The sequence below is a fragment of the Ovis canadensis genome, chromosome 1, assembly GCF_042477335.2.
Source record: "Ovis canadensis isolate MfBH-ARS-UI-01 breed Bighorn chromosome 1, ARS-UI_OviCan_v2, whole genome shotgun sequence".
In the NCBI taxonomy this organism is placed as follows: domain Eukaryota; kingdom Metazoa; phylum Chordata; class Mammalia; order Artiodactyla; family Bovidae; genus Ovis; species Ovis canadensis.
In genome coordinates this window covers 272,358,670-272,379,463 of record NC_091245.1, presented here as the reverse complement: position 1 = coordinate 272,379,463, position 20,794 = coordinate 272,358,670, and the positions used below count along the sequence as shown (strand labels likewise).

At 46.2% G+C, this 20,794-nt stretch overlaps 1 non-coding gene across 1 annotated transcript; it reads right to left on the bottom strand.

The window, feature by feature from the left end:
• Positions 1-13,078: 13,078 nt before the first annotated feature.
• On the bottom strand, positions 13,079-13,182 carry LOC138431340 (U6 spliceosomal RNA). Its single transcript, XR_011253619.1, has one exon. It is a non-coding gene; the product is annotated as a U6 spliceosomal RNA (small nuclear RNA).
• Between the last annotated feature and the right edge of the window lie 7,612 nt (positions 13,183-20,794).

Here is a 20,794-nt window from a genome sequence, read left to right as displayed (position 1 = left end):
CTATGTTTGCTGGTGCTATTTTTATACAGTGAAGTAACAGCCTTGCATGAGAATAAACAATTTAATAATAAAATATTCAACTTCTTAATCATGGAAAAAAAAATAAATAAATAAATTATATGTGTGTGTGTGTGTATGTTAGTATGCTGTATTGGTGTTTTTCTTTCTGGCTTACTTCACTCTATAATAGACTCCAGTTTCATCCACCTCATTAGAACTGATTCAAATGTGTTCTTTTTAATAGCTGAGTAATATTCCATTGTGTATACGTACCACAGCTTTTCCATTCATCTGCCTGTGGACATCTATGTTGCTTCCATGTCCTAGCTATTTTTAATAGTGCTGTGATGAACATTGGGGTACACGTGTCTCTCTCAATTCTGGTTTCCTTGGTGTGTATGCCCAGCAGTGGGATTGCTGGGTCATATGCCAGTTCTATTTCCAGTTTTTTAAGGAATCTCCACACTGTTCTCCATAGTGGCTGTACTAGTTTGCATTCCCACCAACAGTGTAGGAGGGTTCCCTTTTCTCCGCACCCTCTCCAGCATTTATTGTTTGTAGACTTTTTGATAGCAGCCATTCTGACTGTCATGAGATGGTACCTCATTGTGGTTTTGATTTGCGTTTCTCTGATAATGTCACTTCCAGTATTCTTGCCTAGAGAACTCCCATGGACAGAGGAGCCTGGCAGGCTACAGTCCGTGGGGCCACAAAGAGTCGGACACGACTGAGCGACCATCACTTTCACTTTTCACCCGCTGCAAAGACCACTTTGAGAACCACTGGTTAGTGGACCTCAACTCGAATGTGTGTGTGTGTATGTGTGTACGTGTGTGTACTCGAGTAGAATACATTATAGCAGAGTGCATTGCACTTGGTTAATAGCTTGATTGAACACCTGTTGTGGTCACTTGGGATCGTCTCTGTCCCACCTCTTACTGGGGCCCCTGATGCTGCTCTGACCAGGTCCACACAGGTGCCACCTGACCGCTCCCCCTGGAAGCAGAGGGAGTGGACACCCACAGGACATGGTGGGCAGGCGTTAGGCTCCCCTAGAGCTGGATCTAAGCCGCCTTTCCTGAGCTCCAGGCAGCCCCGGTGAGCCTGTGCTGTGGTTACCATGGCAATGGTGAACTCGGGGTGAGCTGGTCCTCTTTGTCTTGCTCCCTTTCTATCTCCTCCTCCCGAGTGTCGCTTTACAGACAGACTGACTACACATGCCTCTGTTGCAGGCTCTGCTTTCACGGGAGCCTGGGGCTGACACCTGTGTATTTTCTAACAATGTTGCTTCAGTTATAGGGCCATGATGTCTGATGCACTGGCCTGCTGCATGTCATAATGAAAACGTTGGAAAAACCCTGTGTTTTGCAGTCAGCCCAACATAGCATGAAATATTCCAAATAGAAAATATCAGTGATAGAAGAAATGTTGTGATTTTAACAAGACCCCCTCCAGTAATTAGATCCGCAATGAGAGTTAGAAGTTCAAATATGAAACTACCTATGAAAAGCCAAAAGCATTTAAATCCAAAATACTGCCCTCCCTTATTTCTTGACCCGCCCTCCTTTAGTCGGAAGGATCTCCATTAGGAGCTTGGATTTTCTGCTGCCAAGGCTTTCATTAGAACAAGTCTGACTCCTTAAGCAGAGTTGGCCAAAAATGTCTTTATATAAGGGCTACCCCGGTGGCTCAGTGGTACAGAGTCCACCATCTGCCAATGCAGGAGACCTAGGTTCAGTCCCTGGGTCGGGAAGATCCCCTGGGGAAGGAAGTGGCAATCTACCCCAGTATTCTTGCCTGGAACATTCCATGGGCAGAGGAACCTGGCGGGCTACAGTCCATGGGGTGGCAAAGAGTCAGACATGACTGAAATGACATAGCACTCATGTTTTGTATATTGCACTTTTTCAAAAAGTCAGAAGGACATAGCATATTATATTACTAGCCCCTTGCCTTAGAAAACCCAGCTAAGTCAACTGATGCAGGAGTTACCCCGACTCTTAGCGACCCCGTGGACTGCAGCCTACCAGGCTCCTCCCATGGGATTTTCCAGGCAAGAATACTGGAGTGGGTTGCCATTGCCTTCTCAGCCTGCTGCTGCTGCTGCTGCTGCTAAATCATTTCAGTTGTATCCGACTCTTAGCGACCTCATGGACTGCAGCCTGGTCAGGCTCCTCCGTCCATGGGATTTTCCAGGCAAGAGTACTGAAGTGGGATGCCATTGCCTTCTCCCCAGGGAAGTCTAGTCTAAGTCAAAAGACAACAAAAGCACATTATCCAAAAGACAGCACTTTGAGATAGCCACCAAGTGGGGCTGCATACCCACGGACGGCTGGTGTCTGGGGGTCACTAGTATGGATTGATGACCAGGACTAAATATTCGCTCCCCACACTATACCCCATCACCACAAAAGTCCCAGGTGTGCCAGAGATGTGATGGAAACCTCAGGGACCCAGGGAGCCACAGTGTCAGAAATGATGACTGTAGAGAAAATGCAGTTGTCATTCCTGAACAAGCGCATTCGTGGGCCAAGATTTCTTCTGTTTCCCATGACCCAGAGGAAAAACTCTTTCCAGTACTTCGATGCCTGTCTTCGGCTATTTCTGCAAATCCAGAGTGTCCAAGCTCTGCTTGGGGGGGGGGGGGGGGGGGCCATGGTCTCAGAGGGTCACGTGGCCAGGGCTGATGACGCCAGCCTTACAGTGACTCACACTCCAATTGTGCCAACTGTGTTATTCAGCCTGTTCCTGGGGCCCACCCCCTCCCCACCCCCGCACAGCAGAGGGGCAGCTGTGAGTCAGCCTGCAGCAGCTGCTGCCAGACTCCACGGCCCCTCCTGCCTTTAGACGCTTGGGCTCTCAGCCCCACCTCTTCTCCCTGTTCTTGGCGATACTCCTGGGATGGCACACACCTCCCAGGAAGCACAGTCACCCCTCACTACCCTTCTGAGAAGGAGAAGCACCCAACAGAACTAAAAATACAGCATACATCCACATTATAAGCCTAAAGCCCAAACCAGGCTCTTGTCCCTACAGCTGATGTGAGCGGGGGTGGGTATGCAGAGCTGGAGGCTTGGTGAGACCAGCTGCCTGCACGAGGACGTGTGGTCTGCGGCAACCTGGGTGGTCTAGGCAGAGAGCAGACAGCTGGTGCACGGTCAGTAGCCTTGGCCTGTTTCCACCATCGGCTAAATTGCCCCTGTCCCTGGTGGCTCAGATGGTAAAGAATCCCCCTGCAATGCAGGAGACCCAGGTTTGATCCCTGGATCAGAAGGATCCAGGGAGAAGGCAATGGCAACCCACTCCAGTCTTCTTGCCTGGAGAGTTCCTCGGACAGAGGAGCCTGGCTGGCTACAGTCCATGGGGTTACAAAGAACTGGACATGATTGACCGACTAACAGACGCGTTTGTTGTGAGGGTGAGGAGTAGTGATCAGAGGGAACCCTTTTCCCCAGTTCTTCTCCAGGAAGGCAGAAGTGTCTCAGTCACTGAGGCAGAAATGTGAAGAAAGACCATAGTCCCTCCCCACTAGCCACTTAGGTGGTATCCTGTTTCACCCTATTTTATTTTAATTTTTGTCTTCATCCTCATCAGTTTATTCAGTCCCAAGTACTTAATTCTTATTTTGCTTGATCTTGAACTACCAGTTTTTAAAAAATATCTTTGTAATTTTCAATTGGAGAATAATTACTTTACACTTTAGTGTTGGTTTCTGCTGTACAACATTGTGAATCGGCCATAAGTATAAATATGTCTCCCTTGAGCCATATCCCGCCTATCCCCTTGAGCCTCCCTCCCGCCTATCCCCTTGTTTCTCCCCATTTTAAATAATCAAAACAGCAAATATCTTTGAGGAAGTGTGCCCCCTGAGCTAGATTCTTTATATTGGAATTATTACAGGGTCAAAAAGGCTTGAACTTTTTTTTTTTTCTGGCTGCACCACATAGCTTGTGGGATCTTAATTCCCTGACCAAGGATTGAACCTGTGCCCTCAGCAGTGAAAGTGCTCAGTCCTAACCCCTAGATCACCAGAGAATTCTCTGTCTTGAACATTTTAAAGACACTTAACATATGACTCCAGACTAATCTCCAAAAAAGATTCTATCGATTTACACACTCCCTTTAACTCACTTAACATCACCTACTACCCTTAAGCTGGTGGGATGGATAATTTTATGTGTCCACTTGACTGGGCTAAGGCATGCCCAGAAAACTAGTAAAACACTCTTTCTGGGTCTGTCTGTGAGGCTGTTTCTGGAAACGCTTAGCATTTGCTCAGACGATGTTCTGCCCGCCCCAGCATGGGCAAGCATCATCCACACCACCCACTTTCTGATTCTGCAGTTTACAGATGGCAGACTGCGGCACATCTCAGCCCTTATCCTCACATGAGCTGATTCCCACCCACAATAAATCTCATGTTTCTAGGCACATCCTCTCGGTTCTGTTTATCTGGAGAACCCTGGCTAATACAGCGGGGTGTGAGATGTTCCTCACATTTGGAGCATATGAAATGTCAGTATTCCATTTTCCCGAATCTGGCTAAACGTGTTCCCACTGTCCATCACTGACAAGAATTTCAGAATTATTTGGTGGGGGGCCTTCCTCACCCTCCTTCGACTGTTAATCCCTTATTCTATCCAAGAAAAGAGAGCTTTCCTGGTGGCTCAGGGGTGAAAGAATCCATCTGCCAGTGCAGGAGACATGGGTTCGATCCCTGGTGCCAGAAGATCCCACGCTGCTGAGCAAGTAAGCCCACGCACTGCAACTACTGAGCCCGCGGACTACGGCGACCGAAGTCCACGTGCCCTGGAGTGTGCACTCCACAAGAGAAGCCACCACAATGAGAAGCCCGCGTATCACAGCTAGAGAGTAGCCCCTGCCCACCGCAACTAGAGAAAGTCTGCTGGCACCAATGAGGACCCAGCAGAGCCAAAAATAAATAAACAAAAAAATTTAGAAAATGGGAGAAAATACTGGCTTTTAGTGCATGGTATTTGCCATCTCTACCATTGTCCCACCCTCTCCCAACCCCGCCAAAAGATGACCCTGGGCTCATGTGTCTCGCACGGGTGTCCACCTGCCCCAACTGACCACTCTGTTCAAGGCCCCCACCCTGGGGGCTGCACGACTCCCCATCTCAACACAAGCAGGCATCACCACTGGGGTGGGACACCCACCCGGCCACAGGAGTTTCTATATCTGCCCCCACCCAGGTGCCTCCGAAATGGTTCCACCTGGTAACCCAGAACAAAGCTCTCAGCCAGGCAGGGCAGCTGGGGGTTTTCTGGGCAATGCCCAAGATGGAGGGAGAGGAAGTGTATGCAACTTCCGTAAACTGCCTTTCAAAGAAGGAGCATCCCTTCTTCATCCCTCCTCAATCCTAGTGCCCAGCATGGGGATTTTAACAACTGGAAACCAAGGCGTCACCTTGGACCGTGAAGTGATCCAAGGAGCAGAAGCCACCCAGCAGCAGAACAAAAAATAGAAAGGACCCGAGTCGTCTCACCATTCCAGCTCTGAATGGCCCAGGCCTGGACACAGACGTGGCGAGATACCCTTTAAACAACAGTGACTGAAATGAGATGGAAGATATTGTTTCAGTCACTGTTGTTAATATTCTGTGTTGCCCAACCACAGCCACTCAGACGGTAGTCTGTCTACAGTGCAGGAGACCTGGGTTCAATCCCTGGGTTGGGAAGATCCCCTGGAGAAGGAAATGGCAATCCACTCCAGGACTATTGCCTGGAAAATCCCATGGACAGAGGAGCCTGGTGGGCTACAGTCCATGGGGTCGCAAAGAGTCGGACATGACTAAGCGACTTCATTTTCACTTTCAACCACAGCTGCACCTGAACCTGCCCTTACGCTTCCCTTCAAGGTCTAGGCACAGAGTCACCGTCTTTTCCTGCTGGGATAGTCTGCCAATTGCCAGATGGGGTGGGATGTCTATCCTCAACCTCTGAAGGGCCCAAGAACACCTAAGGAGCTGCTAAAATGCAGGTTCCCAGCTCTAGTGAGCCTGAAAGTCCTTGGAACCTGCATGTTTAACAGGTATCCTTGGAGAGTCTGATGGGAATGGACCGTGATCCACATGTGGAGAGTCGATGGGCCTTTGAAACAAAATGCCAGGGTAGGGATGGTCTCCAGGCTAGCTACGAAGCCACTTCTACTCAGAAACCTCTTGTCTTCCCTTCACGCTACCTGCCCCCAAACACCCACGTGTGCACATCTCCCACCAAAGGAGGCCTTCACCTATGCCTGTCTGTTCTCCCTGGGAAAGACACTGTATTTTGAATGTGGCACAGTAATCACTGCTTGTCCCACTTTTTTTCACCATAGAAAATCAAAGAGGGACTTCCCTAATGGCCCAATAGCTAAGACTCCACGCTCCCAACGCAGGGGGCCTGGGTTTGATCCCTGGTCAGAAAGCTGACTCCTCAGGCCATGTGTATGGGTTCACATGCCACAACTAAGACCCAGCACAGCACATAAATAAATATTTAAAAATATTTATATAGAAAATATAGGAATAATAGGTAGCTTTAATTTTCAAATTTGAATACTAATAAAGTTCAATGTTATATCCAAACAGGGACTAAATACACATTCAAATGACCAACTTCCAAGAAGCAAAGTAAGCAAAGCCCAGCTCTGCTATTTCCAGCCAGAGTCACCTGGGGTATGTCATTGACTTCTCTGAGCCCTAGTTTCTCTAAGAGTACAACACCACCAACTGTATAAGCTCTAGGGAAACATGGCTATATAACGTACTTAAAACAATGCTTCAGATTTCTCTGGTGGTTCAGTGGCTAAGATTTCACGTTCCCAATTCAGGGAGCCTGGGTTTCACCCCTAATCACTGAACTAGAAAAGACTCTTGAGAGTCTCTTAGACAGCAAGGAGATCAAACCAGTCCATCCTAAAGGAAATCAACCCTGAATAGTCATTGGAAGGACAGACGGCTGAAGCTAAAACTCCAATATTTTGGCCACCTAATGGGAAGAACTGACTCATTGTAAAATACCCTGATGCTGGGAAAGATTGAAGGCAGAAGGAGAAGGGGATGACAGAGGATGAGATGATTGGATGGCATCACCGACTCGATGGACAATGAGTTTGAGCAAATTCTGGGAGACAGTGAAGGATAGGGAAGCCTGACATGCTGCTGCCCATGGGGTTGTAAACAGTCAGACACGACTCAGCGAATGAACAAGAGGGAACTAGACCCCACATGACGCAAGTAAGAGTTGGCACGCCACAACTGAAAGATCCCATGTACTTCAGCTAAGACCCCGAGCAACCAAATAAATGAATAAATATTTTAAAAATAAAATAAACCTGCCTGGCACACAGTAGGCCCTCATGTGATGATGCTCATGACTCCATGCCTTGTTTTTCCTCATTGGGATCACCACCCTACTTTTGCTTCTTGTCCACAGTTCTTGTCATCACTGCATTAGTGGCTGCCGTAAGAAGTCACCTCAGGGGCTTCCCTGATGACTCAGTGGTTAAGAATCTGCCTGCCAACAGACAGAGGACAGACTTATGGACAGGGGGAGAGGGGAGGAGAGGGCGAGATGTATGGAGAGAGTGACATGGAAACTTACAATACCATATGTAAGATAGAGAGCCAATGGGGATTTGCTGTATGACTCAGGGAACTCAAACAGGGGCTCTGTGACAACCGAGAAGGGTGGGATGGGGAGGGAGGTGGGAGGGGACATGGGTGTGTGTACCTGTGGCAGATTCATGTGGATGTATAGCAGAAATCAGCACAACATTGTAAAGCAATTCTCCTCCAGTTAAAAATAAATTTTCTTTTACCAAAAAAAAAAAGAATCTGCCTGCTAAGGCAGTGGACACAGGTTCCATCCCTGGGCTGCAAAGATCTCCACATGCCTCAGGGCAAATAAACGTCTGCGCCACAACTGCTGAAGCCCATGCATCCTAGAGCTTGTGCCTGGCAATGAGAGAAGCCCCTGCAACAGGAAGCCCAAAAATCGCAGCGAGAGATAGCCCATGCACAGCAGTGAAGACCAGTGTAGTCAAAATAAATAAATAAAATATTTTTTAAAAAAGAGTTTGGGCTTTGGATCAAAGCCATCTGGATACCAGTTCTCAGGTCCTGGCTTCACCTTCTACTTGGTGTAGGGGGATCTTGGAGAGTTCACTCCCTGAAGCTCAGTCTTCTCACCTGTGGGATGGACAGACATGCTTCTGGATAATCCTGAGTGTTGAATCGGGCGGGAGAGGGGGAACCCCTGGGATTCGCGGGGCCTGCTCCACGGTGCTCCCTGCTGCTCCCCAGCCACCCCCAGACGTGCTTCCCTCCCTCTCGGGAGGTCCTCTGGGCTAGACACACTGAGCCAAACACATACTTTGCTCTCTCTATTTTCCTCCAAGGGGACTTGTCTGATTCACCTTGGGTCCTCAGTTCCTAGCACAGAAGAGCGAAGTATAGAGTTGATAAATGTAAAAGAAAAAGTTCAGAGGTTCCTATCTGAAATCATCAGAAGTGTCCTCTGTAAAATTGTTTTGAAAGTGCAATGAAAGCTCCTTTTCTTCTTTCAAGGAGCCAAATCATTTGAGAACCTAAATATTTAGGATTATCTACACAGGGACTTCCCTGGTGGGCCAGTGGTTAAGATTCCATACTTCTAATGAAGGAGATGCGGGTTCGAGTCCTAGTCAGGGAACTAAGATCCCACACGCTTCTCTGTGTGGCCCCCCAATTTTGTTTTTAATTAGAATGATCAACCCAAAGATCTTGTAGCAACCTTAAATCACTAGAAAGCCACTGCTATTTGTTTTCTACTTTTGAATTTTGATGAGCCCTTAAAAATTTTTTTTGAAGCTACTGAAGTTTATGAACATAGTTCAGTAGCTGCTTCAGATCAAATTCCCAGTCATCATTGAATGTTAAGATTAAATTTAATGTGTATGAGAAATAGATGAAAGGGTGAAAGGCAATTAGAAATAATGGCCTCTGGCCATGAAGGCACAGATTAAAGAACTGTCAACCCAGCTCAGAGATTCTATCAGTGATGAATCTGTTGGTTCACTTGACTACAGATCTAGTACAATTATGGGAAAACTAACAAAATGACCTGAGTGAACAGACAGACTGGGGCCATTTGCTTAAGTGAAACTTCCAGGCACCCAACTCCAGCCTTTACTTCTCCATCACCACTGAGTGGCAGTTGGCAGAGAGAGGTGACCTTTACTTAACCTTGAGAATAACTCTACGCCTCCCTGGCCAAAATGAGGAATGTGTAATATGTCAATGCCTATTGACAATCCATTTGCAGAAGTTATTGAGTGTTTGGTCTAAGTTGATGATGTCTTTGCCTTTTTGAACTTTATTTTACAAAATAAATATTTTTCATACGTCATCTTAGAAGTCTGAGAGGGCCACACACCAGCTACAGATGATGACCAATTTAAAAGGAAACTTTTATGCTTTGTTTTGGTTTGAGGGGTTTTTGTTTTTTTTTTTGCTCAAACATTCATCTGAATGAATATAGAGAAGGAATCAAGTTTCGCCTGCCACTTTCTTACTAGAAAGCAATCTACTTTCATTCCTCTAGGTATTTAGAAAATGTTTATTGTTCTCAACAGCCCAGTAGATAAGTGATTCCAAAACAAATCCTAAATCAAGCAGTGCTTAACTCCTTCCCTCCCTCACACCCCTAGGTAATGATTTGTTCAAAGATCTGAAGTAAACGAAATCAGATCAGATATCCAATCCCTCAAAGAAAATGGTTTCAGTGAAGTTAAATCCCAAACTTGCCCTCATCTTCACCTCTCCAACCCATCCTTATCAGGACTTTCTTGTCACCAGTAAGATTAGTGGTAGTTAGTGCATTGGGCTAAATCAGATTTTTCACATTGGATTAATCGTGAAAATGCTATGAACAAATAACTTACATGATTGAAGGGTACTGAAGACCCCATTAACCACACATTCTATGAATCAACATACTACGTTAGAAATACCCTTGATTAAAAGTCTATAATATTTTGACTAAGGTTATTTCATTATTACAGAATTTTTAATCCATATAAGTAATAGATATGAATTGACATCTAAGGACTGATGGCTTAAATATTTTCATTGTTACTCTTAATAAGTATCACTTATTCTTAAAAAATACATATTCATTGTAGAGCATTTTAAAACTATAGAAAACAGGGAAGTCCCTGGCAGTCCAGTGGTTAGAACTCTATGCTTTCACTGCCAAGGGCACAGGTTCAATCCCTGATTGAGAAACTATGATCTTACTAGCTGTGCTAGATGGCCAGAAAAAAAAAAAAAAGAAAGAAAGAAAGAAAAAAATCCAAACTACAAAACTTCTAATATAAGTCTTATGGGAAAATAGTAATGACTTTGGATTTAGCAAAGATTTCTTAAATACAACCCAAAAAATACAAACTAGAAAAAAAAAAAACAGATAAATTGGACTTCATTGAAATGAATAGTTTTTGAAGAAATTGTAGAAAACATCAAAAAAATTACATTACCCATAATCCATCACTCCAGAATAATTACTTTAAACAGTTTCTATAAGCTCTTCTAAGGTGGCTCAGAGGTTAAAGCACCTGCCCGCAATGCAGGAGACCTGGGTTTGATCCCTGGGTCAGGAAGATCCCCTGGAGAAGGAAATGGCAACCCACTCCAGTATTCTTGCCTGGAGAATCCCATGGACAGGGGAGCCTGGTGGGCTACAGTCCACGGGGTCGAAAAGAGTCGGACACGACTGAGCGACTTAACTTTCAACTTTCTATTCAAGGATACATGTATTGCGGGTTTAACAAATAAGGATCATGGTGTAAAAATAATTTTGCTTCCTTTTTCAAATAGCACATGAGCATTTAACAACTGCACAATATTGCCTCATATGGATGCACCATAATTTATATTGTAAATAGTCATTTATCTATTACTGACTTTTAGGATGATTCTAAGTTTTCATTTTTTGGTAAAAATTATTATTATAGAAAATGTTGTTATTGTTCAGTTGCTGAGTTGTGTCCGACTCTTCACAATCCCATGGACTATAGCACCAGGCTTTCCTGTCCCTCACCGTCTCCTGAAGCTTGCCCAAGTTCATGTCCATTGAATCAGTGATGCCATCCAACCATCGCATCCTCTGTTGCCCTCTTCTTTTATCTGTGTATAAACATATTTGTCCTTACTTCTGATTCTGTCTCAAGGAGATATTTATAAAAGGGTAAGGGATGTAAATTTTCTTAAAAGCTCATATTCCCCATGTATTGCCAAATTGCTGGGGAGGAAGCTGAGATTTTACACTCCCGCCAGCAAAGCAAGGGGCTTCCCTGGTAGCTCAGTGGTAAAGAACTCTTGCCAATGCAGGAGACACAGGCTTGATCTCAGGTCTGGGAAGGTATCCTGGAGAGGGAAATGGCAACCCTCTCTTTCCTGGAAAGCCCATGGACAGAGGAGCTTGGCAGGCTACTGTCCATGGTGTCACAAAGAGTCGGACACGACTTAGAGACTAAACAGTAACAACAACAGCTAATCACGACTGTTTACTTGTCAACATAATGTACTGGCAGCCTATTCATTCATTTAATATGCATTTTAAGCTCTAATTATTTTAAAAAGTGATAATGGGTCTTCCATGATCATTTTTAGAATAATGAAATAAATTCAAAGAAATTACAAAGTGTGGCTTGGATAGTTGACAGGAATTTACTGAGACTTATTTAATAAGCAAACTTCTATGAAGAGAATAGACTTGTGGTAGCCAGGGCGGGTTGGTAGGAGGTGAGGAAGGGATGGATAGGGCGTCTGGTATTAGCAGATATAAACTATCGTCTCGGCTTCCCTGGTGTCTCAGTGGTAGAGAATCCACCTGCCAATGCAGGAGACATGGATTTGATCCCTGGGTCGGGAAGATCCCCTGGAGAAGGGAATGGCAACCCACTCAGTATTCTTGCCTGGAGAATCCCATGGACGGAGGACCCTGGTGGGCTACAGCCATCAGGTTGCAGAGTCAGACAGGACTTAGTGACTCAACAACAATAAACTGCTATGTATATAATGGATAAACAACAAGGTCCTGCTGTATAGCATAAGAAAATATATTCGGTAACCTGTGATAAATCATAATAGAAAAAAACATGAGAAAGAATATATGTATGTATATATATAACTGGATCACTTTTCTGTACAGCAGAATTTAACACAACATTGTAAATCAACTATATTAAACAATAAAATAAGCTTTTTAAGAAAAGAGGAAAAGGTCAACAAAAAAAGAATACATAAAGCAAACGTAGTTGGGGAAAAAAACAGGAAGAAACTGTCTATGAAGAGCTTTGTGGCAGGCCCAGGGCAAAGAAACCACTTATTTGTAAGGCATGACTCAAATTTTCAAACTTATTTTGAAAATTCCCTTCAGGAAATTCCCTGGCAGACCCAAGACAAATAAGTCGCTTATTTGTAAGGCATGACTTGAATTTTCAAAGCTATTTTGAAAATTCCCTTCAGGAAATTCCCTGGAGTCCAGTGGTTAAGACTCCACACTTTCACTGCGTGGACCCGGGCTCCATGCCTGCTCTGAGGAACTAAGATGATCAGGGTCTAAGGAACCCTGGTCCACGCCTGGGAACTAGGGTGCCGCAGCCTCGATGACAATGGCCTGGCGAACTTCTCTGCTGACGCAGCACAGTGCAGGGAGAAGAAATACTGCGCCCCCCCCACCCGATTCCAGATATATGCAGATTACTGAAGGCTTACAGACCATCCTGTTAAAAGGGTCTCAATTACAGCCTGCATTTTATCTTATTTTATTTTATTTTTTGCTTTTTTTTTAATAATAATTTTTTTTCCTTTATTTTAATTTACAATACTGTATTGGTTTTGCCATACATTGACATGAATCAACCACGGGTGTACATGCGTTCCCAAACATGAACCCCCCACCCACCTCCCTCCCCATAACGTCTCTCTGGGTCATCACCATGCACCAGCCCCAAGCATGCTGTATCCTGCGTCGGACATAGACTGGAGATTCGATTCTTACATGATAGTATACATGTTACAATGCCAAAAAATATGGAATGCTTCACGAATTTGCGTGTCATCCTTGCGCAGGGGCCATGCTAATCTCTGTATCGTTCCAATTTTAGTATATGTGCTGCCGAAGCGAGCACTACAGCCTGCATTTTAAAAAAATGAATGCAGACATCACAATTCTGGAAATTGTGGTTAGGACTCAGTGCTTGCACTGCAGGGGGCCTGGGTTCCATCCATGATTGGGAAATATTAAGATCCCACAAGACTCAGAGCCAAAAAAATATTCACAGTTCATAAAGTCATGCTAAAATCACTAAATTTTCCTTTTAGTGATTTACACGGAGAAGGCAATGGCAACCCACTCCAGTACTCTTGCCTGGAAAATCCCATGGACGGAGGAGCCTGGTGGGCTGCAGTCTATGGGGTCGCTAAGAGTTGGACACAACTGAGCGACTTGACTTTCACTTTTCACTTTCCTGCATTGGAGAAGGAAATGGCAACCCACTCCAGTATTCTTGCCCGGAGAATCTCAGGGACGGGGGAGCCTGGTGGGCTGCCGTCTATGGGGTCGCACAGAGTCGGACACGACTGAAGCGACTTAGCAGTAGCAGCAGTGATTTACAAGATACTTCAGAAGTTTATAGCATCTTCACATCATTGTTTAGGGCACCTATTATCACCCAGTTGTGGAAACACAAACATCAAGGGATAGAAAGGCACTCAGCCAACTTTTCTATCACCCAGTCTCTCCTCTGATGTTTCAGAAAAATTCTGAATTTGAATTAAGTCCTTTCTCCATTCTTCAGCTTGTTTTCTTAGTTGAAAAATAGAGTATCTTTGAGGAAAGCCTTCTTTAAATCAGATTTCACCTTGGCAGCATCTTGTCTCAATCAATAAGTGCCCAAGGCACAAGAAGTTTCTTTTAAAAGGGTTTGGGGAAGTTCCCTGGCAGTCCAGTGGTTAAGACTCCACTGCAGCGAGCAAGGATTAGATCCCTGGTCAGGGAACTAAGATCCTGCATGCCATGGCAAGGCCAAAAAAACTGGGCTTTGGGGAATTCCAGGTGTTCCAGTGGTTAAGACTCAGCACTTTCACTGCCAAGGGCACAGGTTCAATTCCTGGTCAGGGAACTGATCCTGCAAACCTCACAGTGCAACCAAAAAAAGAAAAAAAAATTTTTTTTTTTAAAATAAAAGGGTTTGCATGCTCCAAGAAGCTGATGTGAAAACCCCTGTCTCCAGATTGGATTTCAGCTGAGACATTGGTGTCACAGCGTCTTTCTGGGTCTGATGTGTGTTACCTGTGAGGGGCAGGTAGGAAGTGCGGATGCCTCATGTGTTCACCCCAAGTCTGCACAGGAACAAGCCCTCCTGGAATCCTGTGAACACTGACCCCCAGGTGCAGTTGCTGACTGAACTCTTCACCTCCCAGCTGGCTTCCTCGGCCTCTCCCACTGCGTTCAACCCACTGCCCCAGAGCAGCAGAGGGCGACTTTCCTCATAAGCCAGACACGTCACTCTTTTCCCTAAGACACTGTGGTGTCTTCTCGGGGCCTCTTGAGGGCACCCAAGTGATCAGGCCCCACCTCCCACCATCTCTCCTTGCTCCTTCTGCTCCAGCTCTGCTGACTTCTGTCCTATGTCAGGCCTCCTGATTCTCTCACCCCAGGGCCTTTGCACAGGCTGTCCCCTTGCCTGGAAAGCTTCCTCTGCTCTTTGCCTGGTTGGTTCCTCCTCACCCTTCAGGTCCCATCAGATCCCACCTTCCTTAAACCAGGTTTCCTTGTTATTCTCCTTCATGCTCTTCATGGCAGGAATTGCAATTTATGGTTTAGAGAAATGCTTCTCAAATTTTCTCGAATGGGGGATGACTTTTTCTAAATTTCTAGTCCATTGCACATCTATACATTGGAAGGACTGATGTTGAAGCTGAAACTCCAATACTTTAGCCACCTGATTCGAAGAGCTGACTCATTGGAAAAGACCCTGATGCTGGGAAAGATTGAAGGTGGGAGGAGAAGGGGACGACAGAGGATGACATGGTTGGATGGCATCACCGACTCAATGGACATGAGTTTGGGAAAACTCCAGGAGTTGGGGATGGACAGGGAGGCCTGGCGTGCTGTGGTCTGTGGGATCGCAGAGTCAGACACAACTGAACTGAGCGACTGAACTGAACTGAACTTGTAAAACATAAAAATGCTTACTAGAAAAACAAAATGGAAAAAAGATAAACAAGAGGCTGTTATTTAAAAAAAAAAAAAAAACTAAACAAAAATAAAATTACTCTGTCAAAGAGCTAGAGAAGTTCCTAAAAACGTCTGTCGAGTTCAGTACTACCTTGTCTGAGACCAGTAACATGAATGTTCTGGCCTGGCCCTGTGTCCATAGACCCCACTAAGAGAATCACTGGTTTTCCCCCCTTGACTGTGAGCTCCCAGGCAGGCAAGGGCCTCATCTGTCTATTCACCACATGTCCCTAAGACGTAGAATGATACCTGGCACACAGTAGGTGTTCAGTCCAGTTTTAGTAAATGATTTGAGTGGTTGAATAAGCAGTCACTAACAATAAAGGGGTGCACGCTTAGTTACATCAGTCGTGTCTGACTCTGGTCGAAGCCGTGGACGGCAGCCCACCAGGCTCCTCTGTCTGTGGGATTCTCCAGGCAAGAATACTGGAGTGGGTTGCCATTTCCTTCTCCAGGGGATCTTCCTGACCCAGGGATCCAATCTGCGTCTCTTACATCTCCTGCACTGGCAGGCTAATTCTTTACCGCTAGCGCCACTTGGGAAGCCCCATAATAAAGCAGGGTCTGGAGCAAAGAGGGATCCCCTGGGTGGTGTTGAGAGAGGGTTGGTCACTGTTGGCTGAGGGGCTGAGTGCAGGTGATGAAGTCTGCAAGCATCATGGGGGCCAGCAGGGCCCGGAAGTGACTCAGCAGTGCTCTCACTCCCCAGGTGGGTGCGGGGCAGGCAGTGGCCTTTGCCCAGGCGACAGCCAAGCTTCTCTTGGCCCATCCTGCTCCTGCTGCTCGGCCTGCTGGCCCCTCTGATCGCTGACTAGACTCCTTTTGAGGACCCCGGGTGGAAACTCCACGCAAGGGCCATTGACCCGAGACTTCCACAGCAGGCCGGTGGCTAAGACGATGCCTTCCAGTGCAAAGGATGTGGCTTCAATCTCTGGTCAGAGAACTAAGGTCCTACATGCTGTCAGGAGAGGCCCCACATTTTCATAAAGGGGAGGGCATTGACCTGGGTGAGGGAGGGGGGTTACCTGCGGGGAGACTCAGAGAGCCTGGGGTTCTGGTTTAGGAGGGATAAGGCTGGCAGTCATTGGCCTTCTGTGAGTGAGTTGGTACCTAAGTGACACCTACCCTAGACCCAGGGGGCCCCAGGGGGTGCCTGGCAGGGACTCAAACTGGAAGCAGAGACAGAACCTGAAGGGCTGGGGGTAGGGGGGAGACTGAGGTGGCGGAGTCCAGTCTAGTCAGGCTTCCAGAGGTTGGCCCCTGCTGCTCAGGGGCAGGTGACTTCAAGAGAGACCAGGCCCAGATATAAACCCACAGTGCAGATAAAGCAACAGAACTCTCTAGGGACTGGGAGAACTGTTGTGGGCAAAACACACAGGACAGAGAGAAATGGGCAGAGAGGAGAGGGCTGGACCCAGGGGCCTCAGGACAGGAGGAGGAGGTGATGGCAAGGTCAGCCAGGAAGCACGCTTTCTCCCACGGTGGCGGGAGGAGCCAGAGCAGGACCACCAGGCAGCCGCAGGATGCAAGCGCAGGGGGCAGGAGGGAGAAGGGGGCAAGTAGAGGCGGGAGGGTGCGGGCGCGGAAGGCACCGGGAGCTCTCCGAGGATGGATCTGGCCCTGGCTACCATTTGAGTGTCACTGAACAGCAAAAAATTGATGCTTTTGAACTGTGGTGTTGGAGAAGACTCTTGAGAGTCCCTTGGACTGCAAGGAGATCCAACCAGTCCATCCTAAAGGAAATCCGTCCTGAATATTCATTGGAAGGACTGATGCTGAAGCTGAAACTCCAATATTTTGGCCACCTGATGCGAAGAACTGACTCATCGGAAAAGACCCTGATGCTGGGCAAGATTAAAGACGGGAGGAGAAGGGGATGACAAGATAAGATGATTGGATGACATCACCGACTCAATGGACATGTTTGAGTAAACTTTGGGAGTTGGTGATGGACAGGGAGGCCTGGCGTGCTGCAGTCCATGGGGTCGCAAAGAGTCAGACACAACTGAGCGACTGAACTGAACTGAACCATTTGAGCAGAGCTGTCTGGTCCAACATCCCCTTATAGTGTGCGGAAACCTTGGGAAACATCCTCAAAACTCACTGCAGCAAACGGCCCCGGAAAGGCAGAAGTTTAGAACATGGTAGAATTGGAGAGCATGGCCACAGTTTATCAGAACAAGAAGGGGATTCCCTGGCAGTCCAGGGGTTAAGGCTGCACTTCCACTGCATCAGCTGTGGGTTCCAGTCCTGGTCAGGGATCCCGCATGCCTCGGGGCAACAAAAAAGAGGAAAAAGACAAGAAGTGTGACTGCATTCAGGAAGCCCATCTGAGCTTGGAGAACACAACCTCTAGAAAATGAGAAAGTAAAAAATTGTGGCAATTTTTAATAAATTTATTTATTATTTTTGGCTGCATTGGGTCTTCGTTGCTTTGCAAGGACTTTATCTAGTTGCTACGAGTGAGAGCAACGCTTCATTGGGGGGCACGGGTTTCTCACTGCAGTGGCGTCTTTTGTTGCAGAGTACAGGCTCTAGGCACTCAGGCTTCAGTAGTTATGGAGTGTGGGCTATGTTGCCACACAGCGTGTGGGATCTTCCTGGACCAGGGATCGAACCTCTGACTCCTGAACTGGCAGGCGGATTCTCATCCACTGCACCACCAAAAAAAGAAAAGGCAAGCGGAAAGTCAAGCACATACGATAACTTCTCTTGACGATGAACTCTAGGGCTACGGCCGCTCCCTTGGGGACAAGAAAAAGGTCTGGTGGAAAAGAAAAAATGTAGTCACCACTTGCCATCTGAATGCAAAGACAATGGACACTCTTCAGGAAGCTGCTCCTCTGTGTTCTAACAAAGTACCTCTCAGACTCAGAAAGATGAAACAACAACAGAAAGAATCCAAATAGAAAGAGAAGATGAAAGAAAACAAAACTGAGACATCTCTATCATCCAGTCCTTTAGGGTGTAAAGAAAACCTCAAGGTGTGGGAATTCCGGTGAATCCCTCAACTTCCCGAGGGCAGGTGGGAAGCCAGAGGATCCCTTGCGTTCATCGGAAGTTTTCTCCCAGCCCAGGTGGAACACCCAGTCCAAAGACCAGGAGGTGAACCTGACATGGATACTCCCTTGGAAGTTCCGTTCCCTGCGGGCAGAACCTCTGGATTTCTAAGACTCGCCTGGGCTGTGTAGTATCGTGTAGTGAACCAGGGTTCCCTAGCTTGACCTCAACTGTCAAGGTGAGCAGTCAGGGGTGGGCTATCACATGGGCCAGTTTATGAGCCCACAGCTACCCCAGAAGTGGTCATGGGCAAGAGCCTAGAACCCTCCTCAGAGACAGCCACGGAGCTCCAGAAAAATAGCCAAGTGCCCCCTAAGAATTGGAAGACTCAGCCCACCTTCTTGTGGTAATAATTACCTTGGAGGGGACTTCCAAGGAAATGGCAACCCTCTCCAGTATTCTCTCCTGGAGAATCCCATGGACAGAGGAGCCTGGCTGGCTACAGTCCATGGGGTTGCAAAAGTCAGACCTGACTTAGTGACTAAACCACCATCACCACTTCCAATGTAGGGGGTGTGGGTTCAATCCCAGGTCAGGGAACTAAGATCCCACGTGCCTCACAATGCAGCCAAAATAATAATAATTGTTGATGACGTTCAGTCGCTCAGTCAGGTCCGACTCTTGGCAACCCCATGGACTGCAGCATGCCAGGCGCCCCTGTCCATCACCAACTCCCGGAGCTTGCTCAAACTCATGTCCATTGAGTCGGTGATGCCATCCAACCATCTCATCCTCTGTCGTCCCCTTCTCCTCCTGCCTTCAATCTTTCCCAGCATCAGGGTCTTTTCAAATGAGTCAGCTCTTCACTTTAGGTGGTGAAAGAGGAAAGTGGAAAAAGTTGGGTTAAAACTCAACATTCAAAAAACTAAGATCATGGCATCCAGTCCCATCACTTCATGGCAAATGGATGGGGAAAAAATTGAAAATAATAATAATTGCCCTGAACTTTTTAAAAACCTCTCAAAATAAATTGGTTTTCAGGCCGCAGGAGGAAATTGAACAAACACTGCTTTTTTGCAGATCAAAGCTATAGCAAGATGGAAACTTCGTTCCTCCAGATCCTACCTGGGAGCTTGCAGGAATGCCAGGAAGTTCAGGGTGGCCTCGTTTCCCGAGGGTTGAAACCCACAGGAGACACGTCCTGAGAAGTTATGTTTGTGTGAGATCACAGTCCAGTAACTTCGTGACTGATTCTCAATTGTCCCACCTATGAGACTGTTTGCTCAGGTCAAGTCTGAAGAAGAATGAATGTGTGTTTATATTTAGGAAATTTCTGCATTTAGGAGTGTTTACTCTGAAATCACTTCAAGTAGCTTTCTAGATTTTAACAAATCCAGTGATTTATACTCAGGCTAACTATACACATACCCTATGACCCAGCGACCATTCCCAAATATCGACTCATCAGAGATGTACACACTTGTAAGCGAAAGGCACAGGCAAAAATGCTCACAGCTGCTTTGTTCATATTAGCCCCCAAACTGGAATCAATTCAGAAGTCCATCAACAATAGAAGGGATAAATAAGTAGTGATATGTTCCTGCAATAGAAGAGAACAGTTGGTGACTCACGTAGGGTAAAAGAAACTAGAGGCAAATGAGCATATACTGTATGATTCAATTTATACAAAGTTCAAAATTGGGCAAAAAGGGGGACTTCCCAGGTGACCCAGAAGTCAAGACTCCATGCTCCCAACGCAGAGGGCACAAGTTTGATGCCTGGTTGGGGAACTAAGATCCCACGTGCCACACAGCCAAAACAAAACCTGGGTGGGCGTGCAAACCAAATCTATGGTATTTGAAATCCAAACAGTGATTATTTTTGAGGAAAAGAGTGAATGTGGTAGCTGGGAAGGATCACCAGAGGGGGCTTCTGGGGTGGTGAAATCTTCTTTTTCTTAAATTGGCTAGAGTTTCGAAAGGTGTGTTGTTTTTTAAAATTCCTCACATGCTTATAATTTGCTCACTTTTCTGAATCTGTTGTATGTTGATAAGAAAATGTACTTCCAAGGAAACATTTAAAAATATCTTTTAATGATCCACATGGTAGCTGTAACTATTGCTAGGAATCAGCAGCATCTTGTAGAAAACTACGTAAACTTCTGAATTTGCAGCTGTACTATTCGAGGTACCTAGAGAGACCCCAAGTTATGACAATTGGGGACCATTATTCATTCGTATTGTTGATAACTGAAGTCTTACACTTCACTTAAATCTGGGTATTGGCCAGAGTATGTTGTTCAATAACATCATCTTGAGTTTAAATAATTTAAGAGACTCAGAAGTATCTAGCCTGATGATGACCTGGATCTCAGCAACTGGTCTTCCTGTCATGTCTTACTTTGAAATTGAAGTCCTCATCCTGAAAGCACACCTGGGACTTCTTTACGTTTACGTGATGGATGGTTCAGAGGTCACTGCAAGTGTGCAAAAGACAGGAAC